Raw genomic sequence first — 22355 nt, 5'->3', positions numbered from 1 at the left:
TATTGGAAACAATTATGTAGCCCTAGACACATCTGAAATCTCATACCAAGAAGATTCAAGGCAATTGGCTAATAAAAGCCCTTTGTGTTGAGCTTTATATATTTGAGAATTGGAAGACTTTTCTTCAGAAAAGCCTAAGACCAAAATTTTTTAAAAGGTCAATTCTAATTCCATTACAATAAGTTTTATTTTCCCTAACTAAAGCCATCAAATTGCTCCAGAATGGCAAATGTATTTTATATCCTCTTATCTTAGATAGAAGATCCCATAAAGATTGCACTCACAGCTTATCTCCCAGCAGAGAGAGCCAATAAAGGTCTTTGCCCAAGTGCAGACGGTTCTGTCCTCTTGAACCACTCATTACATGGTAAGAAGGAAATACCAGTGTGAGCTCATTTGGGAAGAGAGATGACACATGAAATACCTGTGACGCTTCAACCCTACCTTGCGCATGCTCGGGAGGTTGTGCCTTGCGTCAGCATGAGAAGGAGCCTAAGAATCAGGAAGACCAGTGGGGTGCGGTAGCTCATGCCTGTAATCTTAACACGCTGGGAGGCCGAGGCGGGTGGTTTGTTTGAGCTCAGGAGTTCGAGACCAGCCTGAGCAAGAGCAAGATCCCCCATCTCTACTAAAAATAGAAAGAAATTAGATGGACAACTGAAAATGCATAGAAAAAATTAGCCGGCCACGGTGGTGCATGCCTGTAGTTCCAGCTACTCGGGAGGCTGAGGCAGGAGGATCACTTGAGCCCGGGAGTTTGAGGTTGCTGTGAGCTAGGCTGATGCCACGGCACTCTGGCCCCGGGCAACAGAGTGAGACTCTGTCTCAAAAAAAAAAAAAAAAAAAAATTCAGGAAGACCTAGATTTGAGCCCACACTTTACTTAGGGATTTACTCAGAACTCGGGATCTCTGTCTCCCCATGCAGAACTCTGTCCTCCCCTAACTGCCTGCCTGTCCATGGATGAACTGGTGAGATTTTAATCATGCAGGTAATATTTTTGGAAGCCTGACATGCAGTGGGCTACATCCACTTCCCACTGTTCACCTCGTCCCCCTCCTTACATGGAAGCGTCTCTTCTCCCGGTCCATTTCTCACCTTCCCCACCTGCCGCCAGTTCCCAAGATACATTCCAGAATGAATGCATCACATTCAAAGATGTTGCTCCGTTGTCTTTCTCTTGGAAGGTATGTCTTATTACCTGCCCTGGCCTGGTAACGTTGCTCTCCCACCAGCTCTCACCAGCCCTTGCTGAGAAAGTCCTAGTCTCTTTTGCCAGGAAACTTGTACCTAAAGCGAGTCAACATCCTGCCACGCTGCTTCCTAAAGGGGCTGCCTCCAACTCGGGCCCACTCCTTGCTGAGCTTACAAGCCTAAGCTGAGAAAGAGTCATTGACACAGAACCTCGCATGGCTGGAGAGAGAAAGTGGTCACCCCAAAGGATCTCTTTTCCTGGTGTTGCTTGAGAGACATTGAACTGCGGCAGCTGTTTCATCTCTGGAACCAGAAGTCCTGCAGAGGGAGACAGAGGGCCCTGGGAATGTTCCTCCTGGTGGAGAGAGGGTGCTCTAGGTGGGCACAATGTCTCTCCACGGTGTCTGTCATGGGGAAGAGGGACCGGATTGGTTCCAAGGGGACTTGTGGGGAGAGGTAAGGCCCAGAAGCAGAAGTGCTTTCGAATGGTCAAGGCTGCTGCACAAGGGAAGGGGTGGCTTGGAAGTGCAGTAAATATCTCTTCCCTGCATGGTTTCAATCCAGGACTCAACAAACGTGTATTGGAGGTGTTCTAGAGATGGCTTGTAATGTGAGGCGCTTAGTACCTACTTCCTAAGAGCTGGTATGAAAGTTAAAGAAAATGAAGCCCAGTTGTGGTGGCTCACACCTGTAATCCCAGCACTTTGGAAGGCCGAGGAGGGAGGATTACTTGAGCTCAGGAGTTTGAGATAAGCCTGAACAACTGAGCAAGACGCCAACTCTACAAAAAAATTTTTTTAAATTAGCCGATCGTGGTGACACACACCTGTAGTCCTGGCTACTCACGACAAAAAGCAAAAACAATAAAATAAAATAAATATGATGCTCTGAGTCACAGCGATGAACCACAGTTACTGTGGCAGGGTAATTAACTTACATTTTGTCACCTTTGCATCTCCCCTAACCTTCTTCAAGAAGTAGCCAGGACTAAGTTTTGTTTTATTTTATTCTTTGGCAGTGGGGAGAAGGGTGAAGAATATTTGTATTTTAAGATTGAATGCAGAAAATTATGGTGTTGGAGAAATAAGATGGGAGCAGAGAGAGCAGAAAGAAGGGAAGAAGTTTCCCAAGGCTGGGGACGAGGGGGTGCTTTGAAGTTCCACTGGGAATGAGGACCTGAGTCCTGCTTGTCGGTCACCCAGAGGGACACGAATGGCTGTCAGATGGCCCGAGTTCCCTAGCCTCAGCAGGAACACCCGTTTCCAAGCTTCACACAAAAGTAGTAGAACCACTTGCCTTCCAGGAAGCCACTTGCATCATTCGGGGTGCTTTGGGCTGCAAGTAATAGGAAACGCAAACATAGAATAGTTTCACAATAGAAAGATACGTTATCTTGCGTAACATAAGTCCAGTGAATCATTCCATCTGCTAACTGCCTGTCTCTGGGCAAGGCCGCTTCCTCCCATGGATGCCAGGTAGCTGCAGCAGCTCTGGCAGTCACTCCCAGATACAACAACATGCAGGAGAAGAGGACCTTCTCTTTCAGATGTCTCCGTTCTAGGAGCAAAGAACCCTTTCCCAGGGTACCCAGGAGACTTCTTATTCCCCATCTTACCCTGCCATGGCAGGGTGAGATGCAGAGTCTAGAACCATCCCTGGAAAGAGATTGAGATGGCAACAAGAGATTCCCACTAGAATGGACACTGGAGAGTCAGGTGCCAAGACCCAGATGATAAAGGTGTGGACAAGGAGCATTCCAGAAGCATCATCAAGACAGAAGAATTGAGGATTGTCTACAGTTTAAAGTGGTCTGCATAAGCCTCCCGCATGCTTAAGCTATGCAGGGCAAAGGAGTAGCCACCCACACGCATTTCTTAAAAATGATTGGTAATGACTTTCCCACCAACTGGATAGGGGCTCAGAGCCAGACTAAGTTAAATTTAAGAACATAACAAAATGTAACATTTCTTGTACACCTGAGTTGGTGGGATAAAGTAAGTACCTACTACAGTGTTGTTTTACTACTATTATTATGTTAATATAAAGCGGAAGATGCTGCTTTTCTGAAGTCCAACCCCGCTGACTGTGTGACATGGACTCCCCCACCCACAGGACTCTCGGGCTCTGTCTCACCCCGGGGCTGAACCTGCCTGTCCTCAGCTGTTTCTGCCACTCCACTCCACTGTGGAGTGCTGCTCCACTCCACTCTCATCTCTGGAAGTCGCAGCCTCCGTGGGGTGTCCGCAAGGATCATATAAACTCTGATTTACACACTCTGAGCCCCAAAATATCAACTAAATTAACCGTGTAAGGTGGATGCCATCCACTTTGAGGATTTTTTTTAACTCGTAATTTTATGCAGCCAAGGAAGAGATTCATTGAGAGTTATCAATCCCATGTTGTGCATAAGAATACAGCAGTTAATTTAAGCATATATGGTGCAAGGACGGCTCCTGTTACGGGGCTGACTTGGGCCCCTTCCCTCTCACTCACTGCAGACCCTCTGCCACACGACTTGGCGCTGTCATCCTCATCCTTCTGTGCTCGCTGCCGTCTACCAGAGCCCCCGCGAGCAACCAAGTCCCATCAAGTGTGCCTGGAAACACTAGCGTTCCTCCCAAGTGGAAAGTGACTTGAGGCTCCACCTCCCTTTCGTATGTCCCTTAAAATGGAACGCCTACTTGCTATAGGCTGAGTTCTGGCGCCCCCTGCCCCGAAATTCATATGTTGAACTCCTAACCCCCAGCACCTCAGAATGTGACTGTATTTGGAAATAGGGTCTTTAAAGTGGTAGTTGGAATGAAGTCAGTAGGGTGGGCCAGCACCCGATAGAATGGTGTCCTTAGGAGAAGAGGAGACCGGGACACAGGCAGGCACACAGGGAAGACCATGTGAAGACTCAGCTGTAGGAAAGCAGCCTGCTGTGGCAAGAGTGATGCCATCTTGGAGCAAAACCACCACGATGACCAATGTTTGGCTCCGATGTTCGACACCTGCAAACCAAGGTGTTCAGGGGCATAGATAACCCCTCATAAAGATGTTTACTTAGCCTTCCTAGTGGTCACAAGTTTTTCAAGGAAGTCTGAGGTGTGACCAGCTGTATGTATTTTACCAAAGAAAGCTTCCAAATAAGGGCTGGAGGGACAGCGTGGGGATCCACTGTCCCTCGGCTGCCTGAGACACGGCTTCTGTTCATAAGTCTCTATTAAGTGCTTCTTTCTGAGAAACTGGACTCGTCATCTCCCTTGGCCTTTGGGGGTAGGTTTGCATACACCTGCTCACCGAGGAACAACAGCCATCTGCAAGGCAAGGCGAGAAGCCTTGGAAGAAATTGGCCCTGCTGATACCTTGGTCTTGAACTTCCAGCCTCCAGAACTGTGAGGAAATAAATGTCTGTTGTTGAAGCCGCCCATGGCATGGCATTTTGTTATGGCAGCCCTAGCGGACCAAGATACTGCTGTGATTCACCCCCTCCACAAATACATTACACTAGAGGCCATCTCCTTGTCTCCTCCTGCAGTTTGAGGCTGGTTTGCCTGTTGGTGGCTCTCTCTGATGTGTGTCTGGTTTGTTCTAGCTTGCTTGCTTTCTTCTTTCTTGCTTCATTTTCTTTTCTTTTCCCTTCCTCCCCCCCTCTCTTTTCCTCTTTCCCTCTCTCTCTCATGCAGAAGCAATGAGTAGAGCTATAGGATCTATAGCATTTGGCAAAAAGTAAACAGGCAGAAACTTCACTTCCTAAAAGGAACTAAAATTCATCCCCAATGGGTAGTTCGTGGACACTTCCTGTGTAACACACTGAACTTCCTCTTGGCACTACTAGTTCAGAGCCGAGCCTGTTTAAGTCACTTTGTACCAATATTATGAATTTATTCATGGGCAAGTAACTGAACGATATGTTTTCAATGTCCTTCCCGTCTTCTGAGCCCATGATTCAAAGGGATTTTGGGGGTGCTGAATCAGATCACATGATTAGAGTGTCTCACAGAGCCCAGCATGGGGTAGGCTCCATAAACTGTGGCTGTTGTTATTGCTGTTACTATTTTTACCTCGCATTTGTGCCACCCCTAGAGACCTCGCACGCAGTAGGGGCCTCAGCAAACATATTCCAACGGTTTCCAAGAAAAGATCGCCACCTGCTTCTCATCATCTCCTTCAGCGCCTCCAAAGTAAGGTAAACATGCCAAACGACTTCCACAAACCAACGGCGTGACATTTTTATCCTGCACGGTTATGGAAAACCACCTGCCGCGTTGAAGCAGTGCCCTCGTGTGCGTGCAGCGTTTGCCTCCAAATTCTTCTTTGATGTTGAGTCTTGACAAATTCAACAGGAAGTGGAGCAATAAATAAAAAGTTGCTAAACCAAGGAAAAAACATCCTGTACCGAGGGTAATCCGAGCGTCGGTGACATTCTCTAGCACAATGGGAAGCAGCCTCGCCCAGAAGTGCTCCGGGACTCCGCGCTCTGCCCAAGAATCCTGTTCTCAAGGCTTCTGCTGCGGCTCAGGCCCCACCACCCACTCCGGGGCTTCCTCTTGCCCTTTGCAACCCCGGTCCCCCGCCCCCTTTGGCACAGCTGGTGCCAGGTGCAGGCCTGTGGGGGTGACATCCAGACAGAGAGGCCCATTCACGAGCTGGCAGAAGTCAGCTCCTAAGCCCAAGCCACACAGACCCCGGGCCACAGGTACACGGGGCTCTGGAGGTAGGCACACTGGCTATATTCAAACAGTTTGGCCCTTAAGGCCTGAGTAAACATATTTTATAACCCCCGAATTAGGAAATTACGAATGGCTCTATAAATATTAAACTATACTTCATTGGAAATAAATGACCTTTATCGAAAGGACAAAAGGTTATAATATTAGATTGAACTCTACGGAATTGCCATGTGTAGGTCAAAATGGTGGAATATAGGCCATTTCAGATGGTTAAACACATTGGTAATAACTGATATTCATTGGGCACTTGCCTTGTGCCACACACTGTACTTTGTTCTTTTCTTGCAACAATGCTTTGAGAGAGGTGCTGTTAGTGTCTTTGATTTGCAGATGAGGAAACTGAGTCTTAACGAGCTGAAGTGACTTGTCCAAAGTCAGGCAGTTAGTAGTGTGATCCTACACTCAGGGGCCAACGACTGACTCCAGTGCTTTTGGGCAGTGTGCTGTCATGCCTTCTGCTTGGTTGTTCACGCCTCTCCCTTTCAACGGTCTTTTCCTCTCCCCTTCTGGGGACACCCACGCTCAGGGCTTCACTCTAGACTGTGTCGCGAGCAGTAAGTGACCATCCTTCAAATGACGCTCTCGGAAGCGTGAGCATCCCATTGGCCACACTTCCTTTAACAATTCCCATTCCAACAATTTCTGACTCTGCTAAAATATGCAGTCGCTGACTACTGCCTTTTCTCTTCCCCATGCTTTTATTTCCCTCCTCGCCCAGCTGAGAGCCCATGTCCAATCTTTATAACCACTCCTTTTACATTTATTTTCAATTCTCTTTCCCTCTTTACCCTCCAAAATATACACCTGGCAGACCCCCAAGCCTGCTGCCGCCCCAGTTGCTGCACAGGGGGGATGCTGATTGTGGGGGCGCCGGGCACCTCCAAAGGCCCCGTCAGGGCACTGAGAGTCAGTTCTGTTCAAGCCAAGTCTTGGAATCCAACCAGAAGTTTCTCACATTCTACAGTTAAGAGAGAAGCAGCAAGTGAAAAGTTCTTCCCCTGCTTATATAATAGTTTGAAAAAAGTCAAATACATAGAAAAGTTAAAAGAATAGCACAGTTAACAACCCTATACCCTTCTCCTAGATTTACCAGAAGTTAGCACTTTGCCATAGTTGCTTTGTCTCATTCCCCTCTCTCTGTCTTTCTCCCTGCCCAACACAGAGTGCATACATAATGTATATGTATACATAAATGTATATTTATTTTTATATATGTGTGTACACACACCCTTTCTTTGCTAACCCATGTGAAAGTGAGTTACAAACATCAACATATACACATATATGCAAACACATGCATATATATACATATATGCCTACACATGCATATATATGCCTACATACATACATATGTACACATATATATGCACACATATATACACACACACATGAATGTATTAAAGAACACAGAGGCAGGCACCTCCCGCTCTGAGGGTTTGGTGCCCAGTGCTGCCCGGCAACCCTCAACATCCCCTCTCATGACTAACACGGCTCACGCCCCACGGAAACAGAGACGATTCTCCACGCTCTTGCCCATGTCATCAAAACAACAGATAAGCGTGTCCAGATGCTGGGAAGGATTGTGGGGTAGGTCTCTGTTGATTTTGGAGACAGATCCCACTTCTGCATATGGGGAGGATTGAGTGCTTGGGCAACAGGAAAAACAAATACATTGACTTCCCAAATCCTTCCTCTCAGATAGCAAGAACACAATAGATACTCGCATAATGAGGAGTACACACATTCATTTTCCTACGTCTTTATATGTTATGTTTTGTGCTTCTGGAGCTACTCACAAACTAACATGATAGTCCCAAAACAGTCACTCATGACAGCTGAGGAATTTTTCAATATTAAATAATTCATATTACTACTAAATTTATATAAATACAGGTCTAGACAAACCACACATGAAATGTGAGATGGATTTCTCACATTGGCAACTATGATAGAATTGCAAGTGGTTTTATACTTATTAAAATATTTAGTAAGACTACAAATAAATCCTATTTTATTTGAAAAATTCTGATTTAAAATATTATATTAATTATAATTACATTTTTATTTAATGAAATATAATTGTCAAGATTTTAGAAAAATCATGATTTGAAAAGATAAAAAATTTTAATTTCTTATCTTTTCATGTTTTTTCATTTACATTTTTAGGAAAATGTATTCACGTTTTATATACTTTGAACTGAATTATATTTTATTTTTCAATCTTTTAGCTCATTACTGTCAATAGAAATATTATGTGATAATATAGATTATAGCAATATAATTAGTTATTTTGCTGAAATGAAGGAGGAAAAAGGTTTTTCAAAATAAATATATAGTAATTTAAGAATTCTGTGTTTATACATTGTATTCCTTATTCAAACATTCGCAGTTTATCATCAGAACAACCAGACCTGCACTATAATAATCAAATTCAGTTTTTTCTCAAATATTTTGCTAACTTTTAGTTATATGAAAGACGATTTGTTTTGTCATTGCACAAGTATATTTGAGACAGTAGGATAAAACACATGTTATTTAGTTGTTCATTAGTTTGGTTTACAACTTATAAATGTTTAGACCTATGATATGTGAGCTTCTATATATACTCTTATCCCAGGGCCCCTGCTTACAGTTTGATCCTAGGTCCTGCAATGTTAGGACACAGTGTTAGCACACAAAGACTTTTGAACATACTCACACACTTGTCTCATTTATATAAAATATAAATGAGAAAACAAATAGCCATTAGCAAGCCAAAAAACCAAATTGATTTATAACAATGTTCTCCAGGACCAAGTAGAGAAATTTGGAAGGCAGGTGGTTTAATAGTAGATAAACTATTAATATGATAAATTGCATTTATAACAAATGATCTTAACAAATGCCACAAGGGCAATTGATCACATGTAATATTCGTTCTCAATTTAAATTCCCATGCTATTTTGGAAAATGAGGAAAAAGTAGAACATCAAACTTAACCTCACATTTCATGGTGAAGTTTCACAGATATCGTCATTAAATTGGGACAAGAAAAGGATGCCAGGGGCTAGTTTTATTAGTTCACATTGTTCTTGAATTCCCATCCAGTGCAATTCTGTACAAAGTAGAAATGAGAGATACAATTGCTGGAGGAAGAGACGAATATATGTTGTTTTCAGACAGTATGATATATCAAGAAAACCCAAGAGAATCATCTGAAAAGTTATTTAAAAATAATGAGAGTTCAATAATATGGCCAGATACATGATAAATATGCCAAAGTCAATAGGTTTTTTTTATATACCAGCAATAACAGATAAGACTACATAAGGGAAAAAAAGAGATTCCTTCCTTAATAACAATAAAAAATATAAAATCTCTAAGAATGACTCTCAAAAGATAATGGAAGAATCCATATGAAGAAAAATATAAAATTTTACTGCGGGCTATAAAAGAAGATTTAGGAAAATTGAAAGAACATGATCCTGAATGGAAAGTTTCAATAAGGAAAAGAAGTTATTTCATCCCAAATTAAATAAAGATTTAATACAATAACAATCAAACCCACAGAAGTTGTTTGTAACTTGTCAGAAGTGATTATAAAGTTCTTCTCTTCTAAAAAGTTGTAATAGCTAACACAACTTTTCAAAAAAAAAACAGGATAAAATGTTACGGTTCCAGCTATACATACATATTCTAAATCTATATCAATACATTTAGCACAGTGTGGAATGGGTGTGGTAATAGATCCATCCAAGGAAAGACAAAAGCCCATCTATCTGCAACTCTTCAATGATCTTGCCCTTGTCTCCTTTCCCTAATCCCAATTTTTGCTAATCTCCTAAATAATCATTAACACCAGTTCAACCAAAGCACAATTTACACATGTCCCCAGGAGACTGCTTGGTTTTAAAATTTTTCTTCTGATTATAAAATTCATATATTTGGAAACTGAAAAAATTATATGGATGAAAATATTCATCATTCATATCACTACCTCGAAACAAAATCTGTTAATGTCTTTTGTGGATTCTTTTCATAGTTGTTTCCAAGTAAAAAATAAAACAAACATGAATGATATGTCTATATGTAGTAATAATTAGGAGGGTAGTGTTTTTACAGTTTTAGTTTGTGGGGTTTTATTCATAAAATAATTACCTTACAGAACTCACAATGGTCTATCATATGGATATCATATAATATCAAGCAGTAACATGCTGGTAAATGTTTTACAATAAGCTCTCTAGGTGGTGGGCCAAGGGAGCCCTATTTGTAGCATTTGCCAATTTCCCTGGTGTAAATGCTTCCATCGTGGTCAGTTTTAAGATACTGATGTAACCTCGCTGAACATATGCCATCAGCGCTCACGAGTCAGCCCAAGCCAGCCCCAGCATATCACTGGTTTCAAGCAACTTTATTTTGGTGGACATCGAGTTGCTTGAGATATTTTGCCATCATAAATAAATGTTGTATTAACCTATTCCACAATGTAATAGCTCTGATTGTTTCAATAATATAGATTTCCAAAAATAAAACTCTAGACCCAAGAAGAGTATCACTTTGAAGCTTTTTAAGAATATTGCTAAATTGCTTTTCCAAAAGGAACATAGTTACTCTATCAATAATAAATATGCCTCACTGTATCCTCCTCAGCAATATTGTCATTTCTAAAACAATATCGGCCAAAAAAAGTTTTCTTTGCTGTTTAATTACTAGTAAAATTTCAGTGTTTTCCCCTTTGTTAGCCTTTGTGTTATGTCAATGAATTCTCTCTTCATAGCTTTTGTTTATTTTCCCATTCAGTTGCTAATTTTTATTAATTTGTAGGAGTTCTTTATATGTTAAACATCTAGCCCTTTGTCTTAGTTTGCAAAAAAAGTTTGCATCTTTCTTAACTTTCTACTTTTATTTATACCACATTTTCATATGTAGAAATCTTAAATTTCTGGGTAGTCAAATCTGTTGATTTTCTGTAGAAATCTTAAATTTCTGGGTAATCAAATCTGTTAATCTTTTGTAGAAATTTTAAATTTCTAGGTAGTCAAATCTGTTGATCTTTTACATTGTAATTTCTTGCATTATTTTTAGGCTAAAAAATTTTCTCAATTTAATCTCTGATAAATACGCCATTTTAAAGTGAGAGGAAAAATGAATTTTTCAATAAATATTGTTGGCATAATGTAACTATGCAGACAAAATTAATTTTGACTTTATTCTTTACATAAATACATTTCAAATGAAGCAATGATTTAAATATAAAAAATAAAACTTAAAAAGGTATAAAAAAGGACAAATTTATTTGTATTTATGATGTGTGTGTATGTATATGTGTGTGTTTTCCTTGTCATGATCCTAAATCCAAAACCCATAAAAGAAAATATAATAAGTTTGACTATGTAAAATTTCAATATTAAACATGGCAAAAGTACCATGAAGTCACAAGACATATATAATCTTCTACAAACTATTAAGAAATGATTAAGAAACTTGGCTGGGCATGCTGACTCATACTTGTAATCCTAGAATTTGGGGAGGCTGAGGCAGGAGTATTGTTTGAGGCTAAGAGTTTGAGACTAGCCTAGGCAACATAGTGAGACCCTGACTCTACAAAAAATAGAAAACTTAGCCAGGTATGGTGGCAAACACCTATAGTCCCAGCTACTTGGCCTGAGGAGAATGGGTTAAGCCCAGGAATTTGAAGCTGCAGTGAGCTACAATGATGCCACTGCACCCTAGCCTGGGGAACAGAGAGAGACCCTGTCTCAAAAATAAATAAATAATAAAAAGAAAAGAAAATTATTAGGAAATAGAGCAAAACCCAGCAAAATCAGAAGTTAACATGGACAATTCACAGAAAAGGAAATACAGATGGCATTTAAACACATAGTATCACAATAAGTGAAATCTGCAACTTGATGCCATATTCATCTATGAGATTGATAAAGATCTGACGAGATAGACTGGCAACATATAGTGTGGCAAAGGGTCTGGGGAAACAGGCATCTGCAGAAACTTTGGGTATGTAAATTGCTACAACCAGGTGGGAAACAATTTTACAATATTTGTCGAAATTTAAAATGCTCTTTCATCAGCTGTTTCACTTGTAGGAAGTTGTTTAAGAAACCAATAAGATAATATTACACACACACACACACACACACACACACACACACACACACACACACACAGGGATACTGTTTTAGTGGCCAATACTGAAACAAGCTAAACAGGAGACTGAGTAAATAAATCACAGTACAGCCATTCAGTATGGTACTATGCTGTTAAAAAGCAAGAAGCAGGCAGTGGTCTTTACCAGTGGCTCCACCTCTAGCCCGCCCGGCTCCCATGGAAGAAGCAGGGGAGTAAGTAAGGGAGCCTCTAAACCATGATTCCTACAAACCTCCCGCCTGGAAATCGGCCACAGGTAAAGCACCCAGGGAGCAGCTGGCTACAGAAACCTCGCGTGAGAGTGCGCCCTCTACTGGACAGGTGAAGAAACATCACGATCACCAGCCCAGGACTGTGGCACTTGGTGAAATAAGATGTTATCAGAGGAATCCACTGAACTTCAAATTTGAAAACCTCCCTTTCAGTGTCTGATGCCAGGAATTTCTCAGGACATGAAAAACAGATAATCCGTTTCCATATGGCAGCTACCTGTGCTTTGCAGGAGGTAAGGGAGGCCTTATCTGGTTGGCCTTTTTGAAGACTCCATCCTGTGTGCCATTATGGGTGGCAGAAAACCAGTTATGCCAAAAAACATCCAGCTAGCACTTAGCATTCCTGGAGAACATATTCCCACTATAATGGGAAACAGTTCATTAAAAAAATTATCTTCTTCCTGTTATTGGTAGTTCTGAACAGTCAATATTTTTCTCACGGGATCAAATACTACCTAGGTCTATGATGGCTTGGCAATCATGAGAAAATGGGGACAGAAATCAGATATTGGCAGTTTTTCCATTTTTATTATTTGTGTGTGAATGTTTAATATAAATGTGGGGACATAAAGCATTAACGCAAGTCAGAATGTTTCAATGAATAAGTTTCAGCAGTTCAATTTTATATAATTATAAATAAACCTGTCAAAGTTTCCTGGAAAATTTCAGCATTTAAATTTTTTATTTATTTTTATTTTTTAAAATTTTTTCCAGCATATTATGGGGGTACAAATGTTAAGGTTACGTATATTGCCCTTGCCCCCCACCCCCCTCGAGTCAGAACTTCAGGCGTGTCCATCCCCCAGTTGGTGCACATCGCACTCATTATGAATGTATATACCCATCCCCTCCCCCCAACCTGCCCAACACCCGATAAATGTTATTCCTATATTTCCGCTTAGGTGTTGATCAGATAATACCAATTTGCTGGTGAGTACATGTGGTGCTTATTTTTCCATTCTTGGGATACTTCACTTAATAGAATGGGTTCCAGCTCTATCCAGGAAAATCCAAGAGGTGCTATATAATTTTTAAAACAAGAAAACTACTTATGGATGGCAACTAAGTGGAGTTTGTAGCATTTTTATTATACAGTAGATTTCATCCACTCACTCCATTTTTCTAACTGAATTGCCCTACATGTAAGTAAATGTTTTTAATGTTATTTATCTTTTGTACTGTTGTTCCTGTAGATTTGCTATTAAAATATATTGAACTATACTAAAAAGAAAGAAGATCTATATATACTGATAAAAAATGATATATTGTCATGTTAAAAAGGTAAGACATAAAATAGTGCATGCAATGTGCTTTCATATTTTAAAAAATACATATAATGCTTCTAAAATAATACACAAAAGCTGGCAATAATTATTAAAACAATGGCCCTGTGCGTAAGAGGCTGCAGAGGTGGTGCAGAGAGTTTGTGGTGGGTGATTAGAAATGTAAGTGTGAGGTACATGTGTTGGTGCCTGCTGACTTGCTTGCTACGTATTAACTATGCAAATAAATACACATGAAATGTCTTCCAGCTCTGAGATCAGATAATCGCTTATATTTTCTTATAGACTTTTATGTTTTTTACTCATCTTTACATTTGGGTTTCTAATTCAATTGGAATTGACCTTGGGAACTAGGATACAACATCGTTTTTCCAACTCTGAGCCCTGGGATTCCATAAAGTTACAGCCCAGGGAAACTCCCAGGCAGGATGTAGGGAACGGAGCAGGATGGCACAGCTCCACCTTCATCTGGATTATAAGTCCCACCTCAGGCTGGGCACGGTGGCTCACACATGTACTCCTAGCACTCTGGGAGGCCGAGGCGGGTGGATAGCTTGAGCTCAGGAGTTCGAGACCAGCCTAAGCAAGAGCGAGACCCCATGTCTACTATAAAATAGAAAGAAATTAATTGGCCAACTAAATAAATATATAGAAAAACTTAGCCGGGCATGGTGCTACGTGCCTGTAGTCCCAGCTACCCGGGAGGCTGAGGCAGCAGGATTGCTTGAGCCCAGGAGTTTGAGGTTGCTGTGAGCTAGGCTGACGCCACGGCACTCTGGCCCAGGCAAAATAGTGAGACTCTGTCTCAAAAATAAATAAATAAATAAAAGAATCCCATCTCGATTTTGCAGCGTGCGTGTGCAGGTGGAGATGTGCTATTAGCAGTTGGGGATAATGATCTGACACGCAGAGGTGAGTGCAGGTCTGGTGATGCAAAGTTCAGTAACTGCAGAGAAAAAAGCAGAGAAAGGTGTCAGCATTGCTCTAGTCACATTAGCTGAGAAAGCACAAATAATAAATAAAAATAACACAAAAGGAATCATCCACTCTTGAATGTCTGACATATTAAAAATCTACGAATATGAAGACCTTGGGTCTAGAAAGAGCCTGTCTCGAGCAGGGAGGAGGCCCACACCAGACAGCAGGTGGGGGACTCACGTGGAGAGACTGAACTCTGGGGCCACTGAGGCTGATGGCACGAGAAGGCTGCAAATCTACGGGGCATGGCATGGCGCACGTACTCCTTCTCTCCGTGGTCTTCACCGGGTTCCTCCTGCTCACCGGGAACGTCCGGGAGCTGGGGCTGCTTTGGTGAGCGAAGCAAACAACTGCTTCTGCCACTGGGGCTTTACTTCCTCGTGGGGAAAAACAGGCAACAGACAAATGAGCAGGTGCATCAGAGAGAGACGGACGCTGTGGAGAAGCCATAACGGGGGGAGGGGGTGGAGATGCCCCAGAGGGGGCTCTGAGGATCCCCAGAGTGGATCAAGGGGGGACAGCCAGGCCAGGGCAGACAAGCCCTGCACTATGCAGGGGTGCGTTAAGTGCCCGCATCCCTGCGGGCACACAGGAGGCTGGGAGGGCCTGGCAGAGGGTCGACGGGGGAATGCCAGAGACGGAGGCAGAGAGGAAGCCTGGCCGCCTTGTTTGGTGAGTGCTCTGCCAGACGGGGATTGCAGCCGTGTGACCTCCAGCTTCAGGACTCACATTCTGATAAGGACAATCTGGTGCCCAGAGAGTCTGGGGGGCACAGGCGGAGGTGGGATGACACGGGCGAGGCCTTGCCCAGGTGGGGTTCCTCGGAGAGCTCCTCCAGCGCTGAGAGCAGGTCACTATCAGGGATTTTTTTTTTTTTTTTTTGAGACAGAGTCTCGCTTTGTTGTTGTCCAGGCTAGAGTGAGTGCCGTGGCGTCAGCCTAGCTCACAGCACCCTCAAACTCCTGGGCTCAAGCGATCCTGCTGCCTTAGTCTCCTGAGTAGCTGGGACCACAGGCATGCGCCACCATGCCTGGCTAATTTTTTCTATATATATTAGTTGGCCAATTAATTTCTTTCTCTTTATAGTAGAGACAGGGTCTCACTCTAGCTCGGGCTGGTTTCGAACTCCTGACCTCGAGCAATCCGCCCGCCTCGGCCTCCCAGAGTGCTAGGATTACAGGCGTGAGCCACCGCGCCTGGCCACTGTCAGGGATTTGTTTCCTAAAATCCTAATTCACCAGAAGTGTCAGTTCCCTAAACATACTGATCCTCAAATGTTAGGACATCCAAAGTTGAAAAGCAAGGCAAGATTTTAGAAAAAGAACAAAGAGGGAGGAAAAAAAGAACACATTGGTCAGACCCAGCTCCAAAGAAAGACAGAGAACGTTTGCGTGTGTGTCCTGTGGCCAGTAAACAGTGGCGGTGGTCACTGTCACACACGGAGCATCTCCAGTGTCTCTTCGCATGGAGCCAGGATCAGGGGTCCGGGCTCCACCCCAGGGAGGGACCACTGAGTCACACCTCTGTATTTCTCACACCCCCGCTAGGATGACACGCAGTTCTCCAGTCTCTCTTCTGGGCAAGGATGTCTTCAAGACACGACGTGAGCTAGGGTGGGACGCCCCGCTGCCGGCTGCGCCACCTCGGCAGTCAGCTCTGGGAGGCAGCTCCTCGTCCCAGCTCTGACGCTTGCTTGCTGTTGGATCAACATGGGATTGAGATCAAAGGACTCAGTAGTTAGCCTCTCTGGGCCCCGGACTTCCCATCTGTGGTCCCAGAGACCAGGTTCCCTGCCTCACAGGATTCAGGACACTCCGTCACACAGTGTCCTCCTCAAAGACAAAGCCTGGGTCTTCACCTGCGGCTCCCCGGTGTTCCCTGGTGCCTTTGAGTTAGGCGCCGTCCCACTGAAGTTCACCACTGAAATGCAAATGCACTGGGATCCCTACAACTCAGTGTAAATTCATTTGCTAGTATTTTTTGTGTCACTCCAAAGGAGCAAGGAATGAGGGAGCCAGCAGGTGACAGAGCTCAGAAAAGGCACTGAGAGGTATGAATTATAATTCATGCCAAATGTCCTGTCCCAGATCCACTGGAAACTCCTGGGGAAAAAATGGTGTTGATGAGCCCTGCGTGAATGTGCATTAACAGGCACACGGAGTCGGGGGGCCAGAGTCCAGGTCACGCCATGGTGCGGGCTCGTGGTGCGATCTTGAGTGAATTCCTTGACTCTCCCACCCTCAGTCTCATCATCTGTAAAATGGGGACAGAATTAACCATATGCCCCACAAACTGATGGGAAGGATCAAGTGAGATGTGTGAGGTCACTTTGCTAAGGGCAAGCTGGTGGGCATCACTGCTGTGGTGTGGCCAGAGGGGGGCGCAGGACAAGCCAGGTTGCCCCTAAGCTCCACCCACGGGATGCTAAAATGTGTGATGCTGTCAGGTTTCCACTGATACCCACCCCCCACCCCCGGGCCAACAGCAAAACAATTTGCGCCAAATCTCCCCATACTCAAAGGTGACAAGCTGGGCTACTTAAGCAGGATTTGCAAAGACAGTGGAAGAAAACCTTTCCACACCTCACCTCTGCCCACTGCCTTCCCTTCCACCTGGGGGAGAGGGAAGGAAGGACGCCTGGTGAGCACCGGTGAGGCGCTGAGGGAACAGACACAGAGGGAAGAAGCTGCCCAGGCCCACCGCCCCCTCCAACTCCAGCAGGGGGATGGCAAGGGGAGTTTTCCCTTGACTGGAGTTCAACAAACTGTCTCTATCTGTGTATATACACTCACACACAAACATATACACACACACACATGCACACATGCACTCACACGCACTCACACACACACATGCACACACATTCATATGCGCACACAGGCACGCACACACGCACACAGGCATGCACACACGTGCACACACTCACACATGCACACATACGCACACATATGCACATGCACACATGTACACAGACACGCACACACGTGCATGCGCACACATGCGCACACATACGCACATGTACACACGTACACAGACACGCACACACTCACACGTGCACACATGCACACATGCGCACACACACGCACATGCACACACGCACCCTGTGTTCTCTGACTCTGACCCTCACTTGCAGGCACCGTGGCCTCTGGGGCCCAGGAGCGTTTGCAGCGTAGACCGGGTCCTGGCCTGCCCCGACGCCCCGCAGCAGAGGCCGGAGGAGCCGGAAACTAAGAGAGGAGCGCGAGGGAGGCAGATGGGGGAGAGCGGTCCATATGCCTTCTTTTTCTCCTCCCTTTTATGTAAACACTGTCGTTTGCCATTACACGTGAAGACAACGCTGATTAGAGCCACTGCGTGACAGCGTGGCGGAAAGTGCTCTCCGCTCGTTACGCAAACATCCAAGCCTCACTTGTAATTACTCATTTAGTGCCAGATTGACTCCTAGCCCCGCCAACAGCACGGCCGTTCTCGCCCAGAGGCCAGAATGAGTCAGGAGGGACCAGATGGGCCCGAGCGTTACCTGCTCCCCGGCTGTCTGGCAGGAAAGTGTGTTTAGCCGGAAACGCAGGCTTGCCCTCAGTGGAGAGGGTGAGCGGGGAGGGTGAGCGGGGAGGCAGCTCCCCTCTCCTTACGGGTTATTTCCCTTTCTTTCTAGCCCCAAGTACTGTCCTGGGTGGAAAGACCTCCTAGAAAGCTGTGTGCTGCGGGGAATGCAAACAAAGTCAGCATCGAGAACGCGGGCTCACTCAGAAGCCTGGATCTCAGACTGAGCAGGGTTTGCAGATCCCGGCACTTGAGGCAGGGAGCAAGAGACCCTGACACGGACCTCATCATTTGCGCGCGCGCGCGCGCACACACACACACACACGGGCGCGCGCACACACACACACACACACACGGGTGCGCACACACACAGCACCTAGCGTGTGCAGACTCGCTGCTGCACATGTTGGGTTCGGCAGGGGAAAGGCGTGGCCCGCCAGCCAGTCCAGGAGAGAGGCAGACGTGGAAAGGAGTAGGAGCAGTTGGCTGCTGCAGACGCTGGGAGCGAGGTCTGTTCGGGCCTGTGGGGCACAAACGCAGGAGAGGCAGGAGGAGGAAGCAGGAGGAGCCTTAAGGAGGAGAAAGGGTCGGAGATTACCAGGGAACGAGGACAGGAAGCAGCCACCAGAGGGAGCCAGGCCAGTGAAGAGCCATAAGAAGTGGCATTGGACTGGAAAGGGACCAATATGGACACAGAGGACATTTGTGTGGTGCTCCTTAACTTTGTTGAAACTTTGCACGCTGTTCCTGCATTTCAGAACTTCCGTCTCAGGAGCCCCAGCCCTCCCAAGGTGGTAGCCAGCCACTCTCCCAGCTTCTCTTGCAGCTAGGCACAGCCATGTGACCTCGAATCTACCAATCGGACACAGCCCTGGAGACTGCAGTTTGGAAGCCGGTGGCATGATGACAGGATGGCCTGTTGACTCACCTTGCAGACTCCGTCTGCGAGGGTGGCGGCAGTTCCAGCTGCAAGGCCTCACGATTTCACCGCACCTATCCTTAGGGTTGACGTAGGGGCTTCTGCACCACCTTCCCCTGCCCAGCTGCTCTCTCTTTTTTTTTTTAATCTCTTTCACACACTGCTGAGGTTCCAAATGCAGATTGTATTCATAAAAGAATAACAATAACATAGCACTTAACATTTATTGAGCATCTGCTACTGGTCGAGTGCTATGAGACAGGTAGCATTTTCCCACAGGGCCACAATAGAATCTTCCATCTCATAGGCTCTTCTTACAGTGTGATCTTGACAGTCTCTCCCTGGGGGGGTGGGGGGAGCAGGTTCTATTCTCACTCCCCTTAAACCTGAAGAATAGGCTTGTGACCACCCGCTGTGTGACTTCCAAATCTAGGTCATAAAAGCCAATGCAGCTTCCACCTGGCTCTCCTGGGCTTCTTAATCACAGAGCCCAGCAGCCATGCTGGAAGGAAGCCCTCGCCAAGTGAGGGCCTTGCAGACCCAGCCGGGACCCCGCCCACAGCCAGCATCACCTGCCGGACAGATAAATGAGGAAGTTTAGAGATGACAGCAGCCCCAGCCAACCGTCTGACTGAAACCACACGAGAGGCCCAAATGAGAACTGCCCAGCTGAGGCCAGTTGACCCCCAGAAATGTGAAGGATAATAAGAAAACAATTGTCATTGTTTTAAGTTGCTAAACTTTCGGGTGTTTTGTAATTGCAACAATAAATAACTGAAAAACACTATTCAAGCGATTTAACTGATTGGCTCATTTCAGATTCACCATGCCCTATGAGTTAGGTAGGGATTTTATTATCCATTGTTATTGCTATAGCCTCACGTTTATAAATGAAGTAGCCGTGGCACAGAGAGGTCAAGCAACTTCCTCAGTGACACACAGGTGGCAAATGGTGGAGCTGAGGTGACACGCAGCCCGTCTGCCTTAGAGCCAGGGTGTGTGACCACAGCAGCGAGCCGCCGATCCCGGAAACCCCTGCTGCAACGGCGTCATGGGGGGTGGATTTTACGTGGGAGCTGGGGAGGGGCAGCCACGGTCAGATCTGTGCCTGGGAAGGGCACCCTGACTGGGACGTGGAGGGCGGACTGAGGACAGGGGTCAGGACAAGGCCGGAAGCAGAGAGGAGCCACCTCAGTCCGGCAACATCCAGGGCAGTCCTCACCAAGGCCTCGGCCCGGCAGTGGCTGTGCAGATGCAGACTGGACAGGGAGAAACGGGCTGGCTTTGTGGTGGGATTGGGGAGGGATGAGACGGCTCATCAGAGAATGTCACCATGGCTTATCTGGGTGCCTGGAAGATCAAGACACCAGTCACCATGTATCTTACGGATTTCAGCAATTACTCAATGACATGGGTCAGTCTTTCCCAGTCGTCAGCCTTGGGCATCAGCTAAAACCATGGTGATCAACAAACACCTTCCCAAGTGAGCAGAGCTAAGGTTTGCATCAGTAGGGATGCGCTTGGTTCTGCTGCAATAACAACCAACCCTAAAATCTCTGTGGCTTGTGAGAAAACTGTGCTCATTGCCTGTGCTCAGGTCAGCCAAGGGCTCTGCTACACATTTTCCCGCTTTGTGGCCCCATCCCAAATGTTGCTGGCTGCCCTTGCAAAGGGAAAGAGAGCTTTGGAGAGTCTCAGACCAGTAATTAAATCTTTCACCCAGAAGTGACCCAGGTTACACCCGCTCACGCTGATTGGCCGGAACTGGCCCCCAAGTACCAGGGGGCCAGGAAGTTCAGCCACATCCCAGGAGGCAAGAACCAGGTCTGGAGGAGCAGCAGTAGCTGATGCCACAGGGTGTGTCCTGCCTGCAGGGCGTCGCGTGCTGGTGCCCCGTGAGCGCTTCATTTTGTTTAATGTTATTGCAAGTTACTTACGCATCCTTTGGCCGACCGTGAGCTCCGCAAGGGCCAAAAGCCTGTCTCACTCGTCTCCCCGGTAGTAAATCCTCACATGGATCTGGGTGCCAGTTACACAGACTGAAAATACATCAAGCTGCGAACTTTCCTGTATGTGCATTGTACTTCAATAAAAAGTTAATTTAAAAAGGGTAAAGACTGACACGCTCCAGCATGGCAAAAAAAAAAAAAAAAATCCTCGGATCACAGAGTTTCAGAGGTTGGGGACGTTCTCATTCACTCCTCGGCTCTTCTCACTCACGGGACCCGAGAGCTGGTCCTCAGCCTGACGCTGTCAATCAAGGCAGCACGACCAAACCGGCTTCCATCCTCGCCCGGTCCCCAAAATGTCTCTGCTCTCTGCCCGAGGCTGAGCAAAGGGGCCGAGTGGGTTAACCGTGTGGCTGGGCGGCGCGAACCTCTCAGATGCACAGAGTCCATTAGCCTGGAGACCTGGGCGAGGAGACACCGTGTGTCTCCCAGCCCCAGCCCATGCTCTTGGGACATGGCAGACATCTGACCTCTGCTGGATGACTTTTCCAGGGTCAGCCTATTATGAACGAATCCTGACTAATTCGGTCGCCCTCCCATTTCTCAAGTATGATTTGTGGCTTAATTGCAGCAGGGAAAAAAAAAATAATGAAAAGTGCACGGCTCGGGCCATATCCATAATTCATAACTGCAATAAAACCCTCGACATGCTGTCGTGACTTATGGCAGTCTTAGTGGCGTGCACCCTGGGGCCGCCGGAGGACCCAGATGTTTCCGCTACGGAACACTTGAGAGTTCACAGGCTGGACAATCCGGGCCTCCCGACCATTAGGGCAAAGCGCAGGCCTGGCTGGAGGCAAAAGCCAGAGGCTTGGCTCAGGGCCCCAGGGCCCAGGAGGGGCCCTCAGGCAAGCTGCCCCGGAATGCAGGGTGTGCTGGAGGCTGGAGCCACCATCACGGGAGCAACTCAAAGTATCCTAAACCTACAGAAGCCTCTCCTCGTACAGGAGGGCTGGCCTGCCCCAGCCCCAAGAGAGCATAGGATGATATATTGGTTAGGGGGTTAGAGATAGAAAACCCGAGTCAAAGAGCTTAAACTATAAAGTGAATTTCTTGGCTCATGTAACTGAAAAGTCCAAAGATCATTCAGGCTTCAGGTGAGGCTTGATCCAGGGGCTCAAAGGCTGTCATCAGATAGACGGTGTCTTCTATTTTTCTCTCTGCCTTCCACATTGGACTTCTGGCAATTCCAGGATTCTCCCTCAAGAAGCCAAATGACTGCACTAGTTCCAGACCTTACATCCTCTGAGAAAGAAAGACTTCCTCTTCCCCCCAGCACTGAACGAAGGTCCAGCT

Source organism: Microcebus murinus, chromosome 6 (assembly GCF_040939455.1).
Source record: "Microcebus murinus isolate Inina chromosome 6, M.murinus_Inina_mat1.0, whole genome shotgun sequence".
NCBI lineage: Eukaryota > Metazoa > Chordata > Mammalia > Primates > Cheirogaleidae > Microcebus > Microcebus murinus.
This window is presented reverse-complemented; position numbering follows the sequence as displayed.